The sequence below is a fragment of the Triturus cristatus genome, chromosome 3_2 (assembly GCF_964204655.1).
Source record: "Triturus cristatus chromosome 3_2, aTriCri1.1, whole genome shotgun sequence".
NCBI lineage: Eukaryota > Metazoa > Chordata > Amphibia > Caudata > Salamandridae > Triturus > Triturus cristatus.
This window is the reverse complement of record NC_140584.1, coordinates 361,577,697-361,594,866: the sequence shown is the minus strand read 5'-3', so window position 1 is coordinate 361,594,866 and position 17,170 is coordinate 361,577,697. Positions and strand designations below refer to the sequence as shown.

Sequence of the window (17,170 nt, the reverse complement as noted above, 5' to 3'; positions counted from 1 at the left end):
AACAGCTGTTAGCGACGGCTTGCTGGCAATAGCGCCCGTGTCCAGCGGCGTCACTACGGGGGTGCGGGGGTGCGGACCGCACCGGGTGACACCCTCACATGGGGTGACACCCAGCAGGGCGCAGGGGAGGGCGAAGGCAGTGCGAGCGAGGTTGCCTGCCTCTGCTCACCGAGTTGTGGGCACCATGCTCTAAATGGTAGAAACAAAACATAAATGATACTTAACAGACCAACGTCATGGATGAAAAGAATCGTTTGCAAGGCTCTGTAAAATGTATTTTTGTTCATATTTTTTTTTAAATACACCTGAATACCAGCGTGTAGGTCAAATCTGTTTTTAGGCCATACCTAAAAAACCCTTTGCACGGTTTGAAATAACTTGGGAAGCAGCCAGGCTGGTCACGTGCTTTTGGAGAAGCGCGGCTGGGCTCGTCACGAAAGCGAAACTAAAAGTTCCTTTACGTTTCTGTAGATCGACAGGTCAGCTGCGAGCTGCCTCCGCCCCAGGTCAGAAGACGCGTTTTAAAGCGGAGGTCTCTCTTTTTCAGACACACATCAGGTGAGAAATATTTTTATTGTACCAAAATATTTTTTGTAGCGAACTCAACACACGATAGGATATATATACTTTTTGTACTCCAGGAAGCCCCCCCCCCCGTTCTGTGACACGCAACTGCCGTGGCTGTTCGGGGATTGTGTTAAAATTCACTTTGAGTACCTTGCGGATGTAAAGTGTCAGTAATGACGTTGCCCAAGAACGTTCTGTAAGTGCGAGGTGGGTGAGTGCTTAGGAACATAAATTCAGATTGTAATGGTACTACTGGGCCCATCTTTTGAGCTGTCGGGACTCGGGAGGCCTGCGAAGACGACTTTCAGGCACAGCAGCTCTGTGTACATGCTGAGGCCTCTGCCTGCTAGCCCGGCAGTTCTTCTCTTACTGAAGACAGTGGCTGCAAGACGGGGTTCTCACTCTCTTTCCTCTCCTTTCTTTTATTTGCTCCCCTGTGAAATGGATCCAAAAAAGAAAATCACTTTTTCTGGAAAATCAATGTCCTATTTTTCTGACATTTAATTCCAAAGTGAAGCATCGCGAATAAAAGTTTAAAAATATGCAAAATAAATAACTAAATAAAGTAAGACAGAGTGGTAGCAAACTGGCCAGATTGATTTTATTCACACCCAAACACATTAGCGCCACTTTTACAGAGTTTGCCAGTGAAGCACTATTTTTGTTGTCTTGGCCTTGTTTTCCCAGGGCTTGGAACTAGTGCACCAATCCTGGAGGTACAGCAATGTGTGGATTGGAAAACAAAATTTGTACTGCTGCTCTGCATCTAGGGATGTCGTCTTTTTTTACCATACTGCTTACGTTTTGTAAGGATATAAGAAATGGTCATTGAAATGGGTCCATTCAGGGCCCTGTTGTCATGTCCTTAACTTTTCAGGCAAAAACACTCACTGATTTCTGAACAGTGAGTGTAAAAGCGTTAAGGTAACCATGTTGTTCCTGCTTACATTTCACATGGTTTGCAAAATTTTGCATTCCCTATGATTGTTTGCTTTTTCCAGGATGCTGTCACTTTTTACTTGTAGGCCACATATTGCTCTTGCCCAGGGCGTAATTTAAATTGAGCCGCATCCAGGTGTTTATAGCTGGCAACAATTGGGTTGTGGTTGAAGGCAGTCTGAGTATTTCTCAGTGGGGCAGTATGGTGTTCAGTGGGGGAGAGGATGTGGCACTATGGCCAGAGCTGCTGAATTTGGAACTGGGGAACCAGGTTCAGCCTTAATAACCAGTCCACCAGACCACTCTCCTAAGAGAGCACCATCTCATGCTAGACCTTAGAAGGCTTCGCAACACCCTGGTGTCGTAGCACCAGCAGGTGCACCCTAGCATGACAAGTGTAGGTTAACCTTCAAGGCTTGTCCACCACTATTCATACTGAAGTTCACCTCCAGACTTGCGGGCAGGCCTATGAAGCAGCACACCCTAGAACAACAGAGACCCTGTCACTGAGATCACAGGACCCTTGAGAAGGGCCAGCTGTAGGGCGGTGCAACCGGTGTGACCGCACCAGGTGCTGACTTTAGGTGGAGGCATCATTTTTGCAAGTATATTATGGTTTTAAAAGCGCTTGCTGCCTCCTTCCTGCCCTCCAGCAATTTTCGGAAACAATAAAAATGTCATGACGACTCTGGTGATTAATATTCTTCCTAGAGAGAGATCAGAATTTTGTCTAATGGAAGATTTGACTCATGGAAAGGTAGCTCAGAGGGTTAATGTACCTGCTGCAAAGAACATGTACCATGCAGATCACAAAGTGCACATAATGTAAATAGGCCAGTGGGCTACTGCTTTTGTCAGAGAGATCCTTTTGTTACTTGCAGTTTATAAGTTAAAATCCTAACATAGAACAGTGATCTATTAACTGTCATCTACTCCGCAGCAACACAAGTCACATTTTTTATTAACTTTTGATACGTTTGAGCTACAAACAATTTATTAGTTGAAATGGTCAGATCATGCTGCAGATCTTGCATTATGAGGCAAATATGGCAGAGCCATTATTATTTAGAAAACATTTGCAAACTAGGGTTTTTAGCCATTCATGTTTGAACTGCTGTTGTGGAAAAGGGAGAAGTGCTGATGACAGAAACTCCATGGCTCGGAGACAAATGACTTGCGCTTTTTATCGTATTTGGGGACATTCTGTGATTAGAAGTATATCCCACTTTGTGAATACATTTTACTGTCAATAACTCATTATAACCTTAAATAATCATGTGTATCCATTGGTTGATAAAACTGGGCAGTGAAACCAAACAAATACAAAAAATTGGGATGTTTGCGCATTCTGGCCACACCTCTGGCTCCGCCCACTGATCCAATCCTTGGGTTATTCCCGCCCTCTGATTCTCCAACCACAGTTCCCCTACTTTTTTCCCCCCACTTCGACCACTGATATATCGTGTTGCTGGATAGTGGGAACACCACACCAGTACAAAGTACCATACCTATGATATTATAAATTCCAATAAACTGTTGACTAGCAGGTAGCCCACTGTACAACCTGATTAATGAGTCATTATCACACTGTTGTTAACAGGCACATTTTGTAAATATAGGACCTACATTTACAAACATTACTAAGGATTCTGTATGGTCCCGTTATTTGCCAACTGTGTCCACTGGCGGACTCGGAGCGGAGGAGGTCCATGCGGTAAGTCGTGAGGGGGTGACACCATGAGTTACCCGCACCGGGTAACACCAACCCTAGTGACGCCACTGCCCGTGTCAATGCCGTTTTGCATGTCAGCGATAATAATCGCTAATGACATGCAAAGTAGGCTTTCCCTAGGCGTTCCCTAGGGAAACAACCTCGGAAAAGTCGCTAACCGCACATCGCGGTATCTTCAAGCCGGACCCTGATTTCCATAGCGACATAAAAAACTAAGCTAACCGCGGTTATCGCCATCAGCTAACATCTGCTAAATGTCAGACTTAGCTATATTTATAATGCGAGGTGGATTCTAAGCCTAAATCCACATCTCCCAATTAACAAGGATTCCCTTAGCACTTGTATTTGCATCGCTAGATTTCCAGCGCTGTTCCCTCATAACGCCGCTATCTCCGGAATTTTTATCACTGTGGAGATAAGCGTTGATAATAACGCGTTATCTCGGCGATTGATTCTGGCGATAGCCGGCGTTATGCAGATTCGTGCTATGTGCGCTCTGCGATGTTTATCACAGTTTGTTGGTGATATTCCCCTTTGTGTTACTCTTTGGCAGGGAATTACCAATAATTATATGATTACTCCTCTTGCAATTAAGAGTAATTTGCAGGGAAATATCCTACAGCGAGAGCACATTTAGCAAGCACAAGCGGGCACTAACTCTTACTATTTGTGATCTGCTGCATTTAGTGCTGTTTCTTAGCGCAAAATGCACCCTCGCATCCATTTTAGATGCAAGAGCGCTGTTTTGTGCTAAGAAAATAGCGTTAAATGTCAGAAGTAAGTTTGGGGGAAATTCTACCCCAAGAACACATTTAGCGAGAGAGCATGTTTGCACTAAAAACGCGCTCTAAACGTAGAAATACTCTTCTTGCATAATTCTGCATAATCTTAAAGAATTCCTGGTTCATTTTGCCTGATTATGCTGCACAGAGTTGCGCAAGTTATGCCTTCCCCTAGTAAAAACCTTAATTTATCCAAACCGAACTGGGTTCACCCCTTAAGGGACAGTATAAAAAACATTAATTAAGCCTTGACAACGCAGCGGGGCTAGATACTCTGCATGCTTTGTTGAGCATGGTTGAAGAGAAAGCGTTTGATCACATAGATTGACAGTGCTATGCACACTATGAGCTTTAATTGCAATTTTAGAGATGGCATGTGTTCCCTGTTCCAGACATATACTGCTCTTTCTGACAACGTAGAATTAAAGAATAGAGAAAGAAAGAGGACTATCCCTTGTTGCAATTATTGATTGCTCTGATACTTGAACAATTAGCAGTAGTTATCATCAATGTGGATAAAATGAAAAAAGTGATAACTGTTGATTGTATCTGAAAATATTGTTGCATGCTGATTGTATCTTGCTAATTGGTGCAGACTGGTATAACACTTTTCCATGTGCGCCTGCGCCATTGATGCTTTCATATACTTTATGATTGCAAGATAGACTTTGTCAAGTTAATAATCTTTCCTTTAGCAATAACAAGATTTAGAGGCCATGCTGTGAATTTTGGGTAGGTTTGGTTGGAGGAAAGCATCACATATTTGGACGCCATGGAGCCGACATATATTTTGCCTTAAAATTCAAATCCCCTGGGCAATCACATCTTGATGTATTTTGCCTGCAGTAGAAACAATAAATAAATGTATTGTTGCTTCTCATGCTTCTTTAGGCTTTTAGTATTTTTTTGTTTAGATGCCCCCCACCTAAGTATGGGGAGATAATAAAATCGTTTTCATAATTTGTTTTGGGTTCGAGAAATTTCTTCGATAGAGTTGCAGATTGCTACTTCTAGTGAAGGATGTCGGTGTCCTAGCCTGTGTAAGTACCAATAGACTTTTATGTCGCTCAGATCAGGAGTTCAATTGCTCTACTCCTTTTAGAAGCCTCACTGGGTATACATTGAAAGTCAGTTCACCAGTGTTTCCAAGTTTTCTGTTTGCTCCGGGAGGCCTGTAATGTGTTTTCCTTGCAAGCAGCAAGATGTTGTTAAGAAAAGCGACAAAGAAGAATGGGCCTGGTGCACTACTCCCATTTCCAAACCAGAGATGTTTAAGTGCACACCTACTGGTTAGCGAAAAATAATGTCATCTACTTTGCGACCTATGTACTAATAGGTCTCATCGCAAATTGTACATTCTCAGGGAGTTGCAAACTATGAATTACCTACCTAATATTCATTAGGCAGAAACGTTTGTGATCCCCAGCGAATGTGTAAAATGGGACCTTTTAGTAAATTAGCTGCAGATCCAGGGATGGAGGCCTGCAAGGGGTGGTCCCTGCATTTGCATTCCCAAACTGGTGAAATTGTGTTTATAAAAGCATCATGTGTTTATAAAAGGGACCAGGGCTGCTTTCCTGCTTTTGGAAGACATTGGGGAGAGCAGCCTGTGGTTCTCTGGACCCCTGGGGGCCACTGTTATGATTCCCAAAGTGGAAGGTGGCCCAGGGGGACAGCTTGTAATATCACTTTTGTAAATAGTAAAGAGGCATTTAGTGGTGGTAAACCCTGTGATTTGCTAATTGCCAGTTTGGAACCACAGACTACGTATGTGCATCAGGCCAGGTTCTGTGACTTGCCGTGAGTATACTTCCTTGCGAAACAATCCTCATTTGAGAAGTAAGGATGCACTGTTTAATTGAATGATTTGCCTTGTGTTTTAGGAGTGTGGATTGATGGGAGAGTGAGTCCTTTTGAGACTCTTTAAGTGGACTATGGTTTATCAGATAAGGATACTGCTAAACAGCATCTGCTGGAGGGTTGGCTGCAGAACTTTGTGTTTTCTAAAGAAAGTTTTGTTGATAAAGATACTACGTTGAGTAAGCTGTTTTCAGGCAAAGAATCTCATTTGGAGGCTGCTACTATTTATAAACAACAGTCATAGGGGCATATTCTTAAGGACTTATCGCCGAGTCAGCAGCACCTTATCGCAGCCAAAGTGGTGATAAATGTATCTCCCTATCCACAAGCTGGTGCTAACAGCCGATATCACCAGTTTTACTGCGACAGCTACCGCAAAAAACATCGCCACAGATGACACAGGCAACTAACGCTAATGAGATGCAGAGTAGGCGTTCCCGTGCAAAAAGCCGCGCCAACACCACTTCGCAACATTCACAACGACAAGCCAGATCGGCAATAAGATCACAAAACATGCGATAAGGCACGTTAGCAGCAGGGAATTACCACCTGCTCTTTCCTGGTGTTAATTCGGATGATAACCTGCACCAGAAATGGGATCCCAGCCCACAGCCACACCAGAAGAACAACAGATGCCATGGAGCTACTGATCATGTAGCTCAGACACCCAAGAGGGCCACAACACCAACCGCCACCCCTCCAGTCCCCCCCCCGCTCCTCCCCGGGCCCTACCCCGGGCACCCCCCCCAAAAAAAGATATTTTACATCAACTGTATGAAATCATGAACAAAACAATTCGCCTGATGTCGTACAATTACAACAATTAACATTCATGTGTGGTCAGAAAAAGGAGAATCATTCATTCATTTTTGAATTTCCAAACAAATAATTTTATTCTAATTAAACTCAATACAACTATTTGGAAGAGTCATGGCGGGTCTTCTCTGGACAATCCGTAAGTCACAGCCTGCAAGACAAAATCCAAGATAAGAAGGTGTGTCATGCGCTCATCAAAGGACAGAGAGAGAGAGAAAGAGAGGGAGAGAAAGAGAGACAGTGAAAGGAAGAGAGGGAGAGGGAGAGAGAGTGCCAACACTGCAGACCCAGGCCTCACTGCTCACCTGCTGCCACCGGTGTGTCTCCAACAACGTGCCGGTATACACTGCAGTCCACCAGGTCCCTTATCTGAAACAGAGTCCAGATTTAAGAATGGCAGAGTTTATATTATTGCATACGTCACCATCGCTTGCCCGCCCCTGCACACACAGGCTGCTGCACCCCAGCCCCTCCCACCGTCCAGCAGTAATTGCCCGCCCCTGCGCACCCAGGCCTCACTGCTCACCTTCCGTCACCGGCATATCGCCAAGAGGGCCAACCACTTGCCTGTGCAAGCTCCAAGCCTGGGGCCCACGACCTTATCAGCCTCCACTTCATGCAGCCCCACACTGCGGGCCACAAAGTCACACACGTGATTCTGGGTCTTGATTTCGCAATGGCAGAGATCATATCAGTGCACACGGCATCATCGCAGGCTGCACACCCACTCATCTCTTTAGGTGCCACTAACTCTGTGAACCGCGAGGTAACACCACGTGTCCGTAGGCCCGCGCTGTCCACTGGCTCAGGCCTACACTGCGGTCCAGCAGGGCTCACACAAATCCTTACCAGTCAGGACTGCCAAGACAGCGCATCTTCGCAGGCTGCACACCCACTCAGCACTTAAGGTGCCCCTACCTCAGTGCACCGAAAGTCACCGTCCCGTAGCAGTAGGCCCGTGCCGGCCGCAGTGTATCCGGTGCCACCAAGTCTGTGCAACGCAAGTCATGGACCCTCTTTGATTGAGTCTCGTGATATGCCAGGCGGACGCAGCTATGTCACCTCCGGCAGTGGGAAAGAACTGGGACACGTAGCGTCGTCGTCCCCCCTTTATACGTAAGCCTTGTGGGCTGGGTCAGCATAAGCCAGACCAGCGAAGGGGTGTGAATAATTATCCCTGGACTCTGGGCGTGGTTCATTTCTGGGCTGGACAGGAAAACAACCAATGCGTGTGTCCCTGTCGCAGTGTTGGTGCCACCTGGCCCGCAATCGACAATGTTGCATGCACCCGGAGGGCGGCCGCACACGAAGGGACTGTACAATGAGCGCAAGACTGCTCGGGTTCTTGGCTCATACATGCCAACTGTTGTGTGTGTATCGCTATAGGTGCACCATAAGCCTAAGACCTAGCCTCAATTGCAGTGTGAAAGTCACATCACATTTCCAGAATGCAAGCAGTAGTCAGACTAACATTGGGGATGAAAGCACCTTCGTCTCAATACATAAGGTGGAAGGACATCTGCACCTCCGACCTTGGTCTTGCATGCGGCAGTCACCCCCTGAGAGAGATACCATAGCAGATGATGACGACCCCACACTGCCCACAGCACTAATGAAAGACCAACATATCCACACCCCACACACAGAAGTCCTTGCTCGAGGTACTCTTGCATGGAATGCCGTTGACACTTACATACACAACAACCCATACGTACAAACGTTGCATACACATACGACTCATTGGTCCGAGCTGTGGCATATCATCCACATAACTCCCGTAGGTCAGAAGAGTGCCGGTTCTACATGAGCCACCTACGCAAGGGCAGAACATCCCGGGCACATGCACAACGCCTGTCACGTGGAACTGTACCGTGACTGAATGCTGCCTGTTAGTGTCTGATGCATTGGTCTGCACGTTGTGGCCCTTGTCTTGCCTGTACTGACACGCACATGCTAATTAAGTCAATGCAACTTCACTAGTGTTCAACTGTGATGAGTGTTGATTAGAATGACAAATCGTGTGCCTCAATGAGCATTGTCCGCACACAGTGAGGGACTCACTGAAGCATTTCACTTAGGGGTGAGTCCCTATTGCCGGCTCCACCTCTGTGAGCCAGAAATTGTGGTTGGGATGGTTGCTGATAGACCTGTGCTCTTACGTGTCTTCAGCAATGTGAGTATGGTGTCCAACTTCTTGCCATGTGGATCAATGTGATACATCACTATAGGCTGTGTCCACCCAGTTGGGTGTGACTAGGTACGCAAAGAGATGTTCTGTTGTCAAATGTGATGGGGGACACTACTTTAGGCCTGCCAACTACTTTGACATTTCACAGACAGCCCTATTTCTAACATTGAGTGGGGCAAAGTTGTGAAATTGCGCAATTGTTTTTTCAGAGCAATGAGGCCACAGATAGTGCACACATTCTCAGTCATCTCACTGCCTATGTTTGTCACGGTCACACATGTGCATTGCTTTCATTTCCCAGGGTGTACCTTTTTGTGCAACCAATGTCCTTACATTCATTCATATTTTCATACTTGACCGATTATGGACATGACACATCTGTGTGATTTTGAATGATTTATTCACATTCGGTGGAGCGTCGGAGCTGGAGCAGTACATGGCCATGCAAACGCCACATTACATTGTAGCACAGTAGAGGGCCAGCCAGAGTCATTTAGGGATTGACAAGTACTTTGGAAGAGGAAGAGTACAGTACGTAGTCTGATTGCTGTGTCATTGTTAAGCAGACAAAATATGGCAGTCCATGTCGGGGTCCAAGGTGAGTGTCGCAGAGTGTTTCGGGGGATGGTGGGAGGTGTTGTTACAGGGCATGATGCAAAGGGCAGAACCAAGCTGAAACAGGGCATATGGCGGAGAAGATTGCTACTGGCTCCTTCTTAATACACAGGTGGAATCACCCGCATCTTCGTACTCCATGTCATCTGTCTGCCATGTGGGTGCTGATGTTTGGTCTGCAGCACTGTGCACCACTGATACATCAGGGGCCAGAGATGTGTGTGTGGAAGTACCAGCAGCATTCATCAGCATCTGCCTTAGTGGCAGCAATGCGATGATGAGGATCTGCATGGCATGGAAGATACCAACAACATTTCGCTGGTGTGCATCCATGGCAGCTATTCTTTCCGCATGCATCTGCTCCATGTTCTCCATTATCCTCAGCATCTGTGCCAAGTCTCGGCTGACATCGCTGAGGCCACTCTGACTAGACAGTTGTTCTCCTCTCAGAGGCACGACTCCAGCGGTGCCGAGCATGGATTGTTGGACATCATGGAGCGAACTATGGGTGTCTTTTAGGGAGTGTAAGTGGTCCCGGATATGCCTTAGACACCAACGTATGTCATCTAGTTTGGCTGCCATGTGGTCGAACCCCACCCGCACCTGTTCAGCCACCTCCCTCTGGCAGTCTAACACCTGGCCTTAGAATGCGATGTGTTCTTCAGTGAGGTGCTGGGAGCAAGCCATGGTGGTGGATGCTTCCTGCTGTGTGGTCTGTGCAGGGGGTGGGGTCTCCTCAATGCAGCTGGGCTGCCCTGCTCCTGGACATGGGTTGCCGTAGCTTTCCATGAGCTGTTGGAGGGCATCGGTGTCGAAGGAAGGGAGGTCCTCTTCGTCATCAGTGAAGAGTTGTTGGGTCTGCTTTTCAGGAGGTGTTGATTGTCCCTCTGCAATGTGAATGGAAGATGCATTTTAACATTGTGTTGACATGTATGTTGACGCATTGTTCAAGTTTACATACAGACTGCATGACAATGTACATTGTGACTCTTTGGGAGGAGCTGACTATTTGATGCGGGACAGTGGACATTTAGACTACATCACGGATGTGAGTTTGTACATGTACATTATCATCTTACAGTTTCCTGCTATGCCAGATGTGATTGGCCAGTTTCTATGCACAAGTGGAACCAGTTGTGTACTCTGTTCTGTAGTGAAAGTGCTGCACTTTATATCACATTGTTGTCAATGTTGATGTGCTGTTATTGCTATGTGTGTGTCCTGCATTGTGGGAGAGTCGCCCCTGCAGCTGTGATTTTGCTGCCCGTTATCCCTTTGAGGCGGTGTGCCTTTGACTTCTGTGCTTCTACAGTGCTGAGATGTTGACGACTTGGTTAATTTTGGCTCTTGTGCGGATTTTGGACTCTTGGGCATGGTTTATCCGCAGGTGTGTTGTTGACGTCAGGTGTTGTTTGTGCATGTGGATGTGTCAGAGTGTGACCTGCTCCTTTCCAGATGTGTTCCACACTCAGCCACCTCAGTGTCGTGGCGTGCACCATGTCATGGTAATTGGACTGAAGCCATGCTATTCGTCATGCAGTGTCACTTGCATTGTCAGTGTGGCTCGCAGATGCGCAGCTTTGCTGGTTTTCACACATGTGCATGGGTTGGTTGTGAGATTGGTGCTGTGTGGGGAGGGACCCCTTTGTGCCCATGGTGGACGGGGGACTACTTGCTGTTTTATGCGTGTTGCAGTGTGCCAAGGGGATGAGGGACATGATCCAGAGTCATTGTGGGTGTGCAGTGTGCTCTACTTAATTGTGCATGTGTGCCATTGTGCCCAACTCCCCCCGTCATGTTGAGCAGTGACTGCCGTATTGCATTTTTATTTGCCAATGACACGTTGGAGGTGACGAACAGTTGTTGGTTGTGTTCTATCACCTCCGTGATGATGATCTTGTTTTTCCTGTGGTCTGAACCTCGTCTTCCTTGTCTTCTTCTCCTTGCCCTTTCGTGACCCCGAGGTCCCAGGCTGGTCCTCCTGGGGGCTGTGGGGCTCTGGTCGTCCTCTGTACTTGCTCCAGCTTCCTCCATGGTGCTACGCAGATTAAATTATTTTGTTTGTGTTTTTCAGTGCTTTTATAGTGCATTTTCCCGCATGACGCCGGGGAATTGCAGGCATGTCACTGGTTATCGCTGATTTTTGTATTGCGATTGGCCACATCGCAACTTTTTTCACGTTCGTGTTTCACCTTTTTTCGGCGTCGCGTTAATTTTAACGTGGTCATTTGGCACGTTATCCTGAGACTAACCCCCGGGCTGAGAATACAACGTTTACACAGTGTTAATTTGTCACGATAGACTATGATGTGCAAATTTGCGTTAAGCTAATTTTGCGATAATTATCACACGTTCTTGAGAATATCCCCCATAGTGTTCAAATGTTTGGCTGGATAAGAATTGACCAGACTCATGTCAAGAGATTGGCAGGAAGTGCTGCTAACTTCCTGACAGAGTTATGGTTCTGGCGCACAGATCACTGGAACTAATCTTAAACTCGTGGATGCTGGTTCAAAAAGTTTCTTTGGGGGTTGTATTGGATACGTGCAAAATATGGTAAATTACATATAAAGCCGTATGGGGTGCTGGAGATATGGAATAGGTCATGCCAGTTGTTTTTTTTTATCTTGTAATATGGCGAGATCATATTTGGATGATTTACTAAACAATCAATCATATCACTTGGAAAGCGCACTACTTACCCATGAGGGTTTCAAGGCGCTGGGGGGAGGGGAATGGGGAGTGCTGCTACTGCTCAAACAGCCAGGTCTTGAGGAGTCTTCTGAAGGTCAGCAGGTCTTGGGTCTGCCGTAGGTGGATGGGGAGGGTGTTCCAGGTCTTGGCGGCGAGGTGGGAGAACGATCTGCCACCAGAGGTCGCTCTTCAGATGCGGGGGACTGTGGCGAGGGCGAGGTCGGCAGAGCGGAGCTGGCGGGTGGGGGTGTAGAAGCTGAGTCATCTGTTGAGGTACGCTGGTCCAGTGTTGCAGAGTGCCTTGTGTGCGTGGGTGAGGAGCTTGAAGGTTATCCTCTTGTTGACGGGGAGCCAGTGCAGGTCTCTCAGGTGGGGTGTGATGTGGCTGCGGCGAGGGACAACGTAAACTCTGTGGTTCAATCCTTTGGTTGATGTTAAAATTATCATTTTAGTAGCATGTTTCATGTAAACGTTTGCCATTCTGACAAGAAAATCTAGATTAAGAAACCATTGTCAAAAATGAATGAATGAATAATAGATAATATTTTTACCATGCTCAGTTACTCCTAGACGTGTCCCTGCGCTAAGGGCAAAGAACTAACAGACTCTGAAAACAGCATCATAACGTAAAAGCCACATTTTAAGAAGTTTATGAAACTGAAGTTTCTTACTGATGCTGCCAAGCTTGAATGGGGACAGTTCCAAGCTTGCACTGGCAAAAAGGAAAAGGAAGCGCCCTTTTTTTTGATCTGTTTGATTTTAGGAGTGACTGCAAGCAGAATATTTGATGAGCGCCAGCATGCATTGGGAAATAATGTGTAAACAATTTTGTGCGATGTTGAGGGCCAGAGCCATGAAAGGATTGATTAGCAAGTACCAAATTCTGAAACAAACAAGATTCTTTTCTTAATGAGTGACTCATTGAAATATTTGGAAGTGTAAAACTGGATTGGATATGCTTTGTTAGTTTTTACAAATATCTGGAAGTGTAAAACTAAATTGGACATGCTTCGTTAGTTTCAGGCAGCGGTGGCTCATCTGCTGGTGTAGTGGAGACAGAGTTCCATGTACACACATTGCTAAGTTAGCATAAGCGTCTTAGATGTAAAACGCCATCTTGTCACTTTTGCTGCTTTTGCACACGACACTGCAGGTAGCTGTTATTATAAGAAAAACTGCTTGCTTGCTTTTTCTTCACATGAGAACGGTCTGTTGTTCACATCCCTAGACGTGCACCGCGACCTTAGTCTGAACACTGTGTGCAGAAGCCGTCAAGATCAAATAACAATGTATGCTTTTGAATTCATATTGATCGGCACACGCTCTACCCATAACATGCACACAGCTGCAAATATCTGAAACTCGGGTGACTTTAATATTGCATTTGCATGCATGATTCAGGCACTTTGGAGAATACCTTTTCCAGACACAGAGCAGAGCTGATCCTGTGATGTGATTCACCTAAGCTGATATTTACGGTATGGGGTTCCCCATTCAAACCTAGAGACCTTCTATTGGTTTCATAATACTAGCTTACTTGTGAAGGGAGGGTGGCTATATTCCATTATCATTTATAACATGATTTCTCCCTTCATTTTCTATGGTATTGTAACAATGCTGATGGTTTTGTTTTTAATCATTTGTCTGCTTATGTTAGCCAAAGTACTGCTCCTTCGGACACGTAGTTAAAAATAAACATTTTAAACTTTACTGTGTCTCTGATTACTCTTGTTGTGGACTGTTATGAGAATAATACCGAAAAGGCGTTTCTGATTCCCACCATTCCTGAGAGTACTCTAAGTCGCTTGTTCTGGTTTGTCTAATCATTTGTAGGTTTGAGATGATACGGAGAACAAATGAGATACTGATTCTAGTCGGATAGGGGTTCTGGGTACTGAGGTGAGTTTTTGGTACACCACAATTTACTAAGGGTCCTGGTTTCCTGTGCATAGTTCTGTGCATGAGCAGAATCCCTGCAACATGGTGCACCTAACGTTTTGGTCTTATGATTGAGACGCCTTAGTAGTGTTTATATTAGTCCACAATTCCCTCACTCTTGTTTCTGGATGACGGGAGTGACGGTTTAAACCTACCCGAATAGTTAACATATAGGTTCTCTCAAGCTTGACAATTGAAAAGGTTTTATTTGATCTTATACCCTTTTTGTGCTACTGTTAATATAGATTGCTTTTCTTCTTGGCGTCCTTATGGCTGAAGTCGCTATTGCAGCGCATAGCCGCGCACCTCTCTGGCGTCATTTGACACAGTTCGGGGTGCCTGACGATGGGATATCTATTATCTTTGTAGTGAGTGCCGATGCATCACATCCCTATGAGTTGTTTTACTCTTGGGTTACTTTGCTGGCGGTGAATGCGGACGGTGGTCTGTTTCACTCTTACACTCCTACGGCAGTCCCGGCAAATTATGCGCCATATAGGACGCAGGAAATTCCTATTTCTGCTTGGCAGCATCGCATTTGGTTCAATGGCGCCCTCCCCCACACGGTTAGACTGGTTCGTTTGGACCCCTTGTCCATTCCAGGCGCCACTTGGCCAGTATTAGTCGGATTTACACCACATCCACGTTATTTTCAGGCCACTGTAGATGAGTTGCATCAACTCCATACCGCACTGATTACGGTACATCGGGCTTTAGTGCAATACGTTTCACACAATGTCCAGGTTGGGGCACCTGTTGATGCGGAGCAACCAGCTGGCCCAGCCGGGATTACTATTAATCCCATCATGGTTAATTCGGTAATGGGTAAGCGCCCCCAAAATAAGAACGATATGCCTTATTAGCTTGCTGAGAAATTTGACCAGCTGGAAACAGTTTTTCCGAATTCTACTCCTGTGGAAAAACACAGGATTCTCACCATTAGTTTGCAGAAAGACTTAGTCCCAGAGGTAGCTGATTGTGATAACTGGGGTAAAGTATTTGCAGTAGTCTACAAGAAGTGCTTCGGCACCCCGTCTATGGCTGTACTGCCCTCCGTGATCAAATGTGTTCAGGATCAACGCGGTACGGAGGCGGCAGTCGAGTTAGGAATGAGGCTTGTCGGCGTGTTCGACGTAGTTGCCACGCTCATCCTTGGTAACGTCAAGGGAGATGCGGTTAACTTTCAAGTGTTGAATGCACTGCGCCTCGTTGACGACGTTGATAAACCCCGGGGGTTACCAAAGATTATTGCTGAGGCGTATAGGACCATAGGCTGCATTAGTTTAGGGGATACGCCTTCTGTTCAGACAACAACTACACAACCGCAAAGTAAGTCAAGGACGTCTTCTAAGGACGAACGTCCAGCATTTCCGAAACACAATTGAAAAGCTAAGAAACAGGGAAAGTAGAAACAGGGGGTCTCATCCCGTGTCGCCTGTCCGGGCGACTACTGAGCGCACATATGATTTGCGCGATCGCACTAGGATTAGGTTTCCTGATAGATTTCAGGTTTCTGAACAACGTTCTCCTCGTTCTTCACAGGAAACATCGGTCTCACAGTCCGGTGGAGGAGAATGTGGCAAAGGTCGGGGTGCCCAACAAGGACATGCGGCATGCGCAATAATGGCTGGTACTTTCGTGAATGGTGAATTCAAGTCTGATGTCGTGCTCACGCAGTCATTGGGTGGTGGACCGCCCAGTTGGCAGAGCTACGTGCTCTGGTGTTCGCACTGGAGTTTGCTGATCCTCGAGTTACTACTCTTATAGTGAGTGACTCTTTGTACTGTGTTCAGTCTTTTAACGACAATTTATTCTTTTGGTCTCAAAATGAATATCGTGATTCCATGGGTAGCACAATCAAGCATAAAATGCTTTGGGTTCGAGTAGCAGAACTTAAACAGAATCAGTCTCTCGTGAATGTAATTCATACTCTTGGGCACCAGCGAGTTGGTGTCCAAGCTGTCGGAAACCGCTTCGCTGACGAAGCAGCAAAAACAGCAGTGGCAACATATCTAGTAGCAGCAGTTACAAGATCCAACAGTACGATTGATGATGACATCTTGGCAGCTATTGTTACAACAGAGAAGGGAAGTGATTACCCTAGAGGTTTCCCTTCTAAATACTCTTATCATTTAAGTCCTGATAAAGTTCCATATGTGAGAATTAACGACGTTGGTGACAGATTGTTTCCCAACGCAGACTGCAGACTATCCTTGATAACAGCGGCTCACGAAGGTATGGCTTCTGCGCATGCCGGCGTTTCAGCGACTGTTACTCTCTTACAACAACGTTACTGGTGGCGCGGTTTGTATAAACAGACTTGAGCTTATGTTCTTAATTGTGACATCTGCCAGCAGATTAAGCCTTCGACTGCTGCGGGCCCACCACAAACACAGTTGTACATATCTAATAAACCACTTGGGTGTGTTTATTTAGATCACTGCGGTCATTTCTACTCTGATACTGCGTATAAGTACATCTTAGTTGCAGTGGATTCATGCACACGTTTTCTTTGGGTACGGCCACAACGGAGTGCTGATGCTCGAACTGTCATCAGGGATTTGCGTGTCTTTGTGGGAATTTTTGCATGTGGTACCCTTCATTCTGACCAAGGTCCTGCATTCGCCTCTAAGGCATACAAAGAAGCCATGAGATCTTTGGGGTTCCAAGTAAAATTTTCGTCTCCATACCGGCCCGAGGGCAATAGTGTTATGGAGCGAATGAACCGTGACTTAAAACAATCCCTGACAGCTAGGGTTTTAGGTACTGGCAGGAACTGGTTGGCCCATCTGTATAGCATTCAACGTGCACTTAATAATCTCCCTAGAAGGTCTCTGGGTGGGCGGACCCCATACGAAATGCTTTTTGGCATAAAGATGTTTGTTTCGGACCTTGATGGTCTAGACATGGCGGCGGCAGCCGCACCCTTTGACGTAGCTGATCACTGTGCTGTATTACAGAATCTCCAAGAGACCAGAGACAGAGTCTTGCAAAGGAACACTTGCCCTCCACGACTGATGCTGCACTTCAGATTCCGGT

The 17,170-nt window shown here is 46.1% G+C and overlaps 1 long non-coding RNA gene across 1 annotated transcript in view; it reads left to right on the top strand.

Annotated features, from left to right (window-relative positions):
• The first annotated feature begins 471 nt into the window (after positions 1 to 471).
• LOC146857381 (uncharacterized) overlaps positions 472 to 17,170 on the top strand; it is a 217,281-nt gene continuing 200,582 nt past the window's right edge. Inside the window, exon 1 of the long non-coding RNA XR_014979897.1 lies at positions 472 to 558. This is a non-coding gene — a long non-coding RNA (uncharacterized LOC146857381). The remainder of the gene's footprint in view (positions 559 to 17,170) is intronic.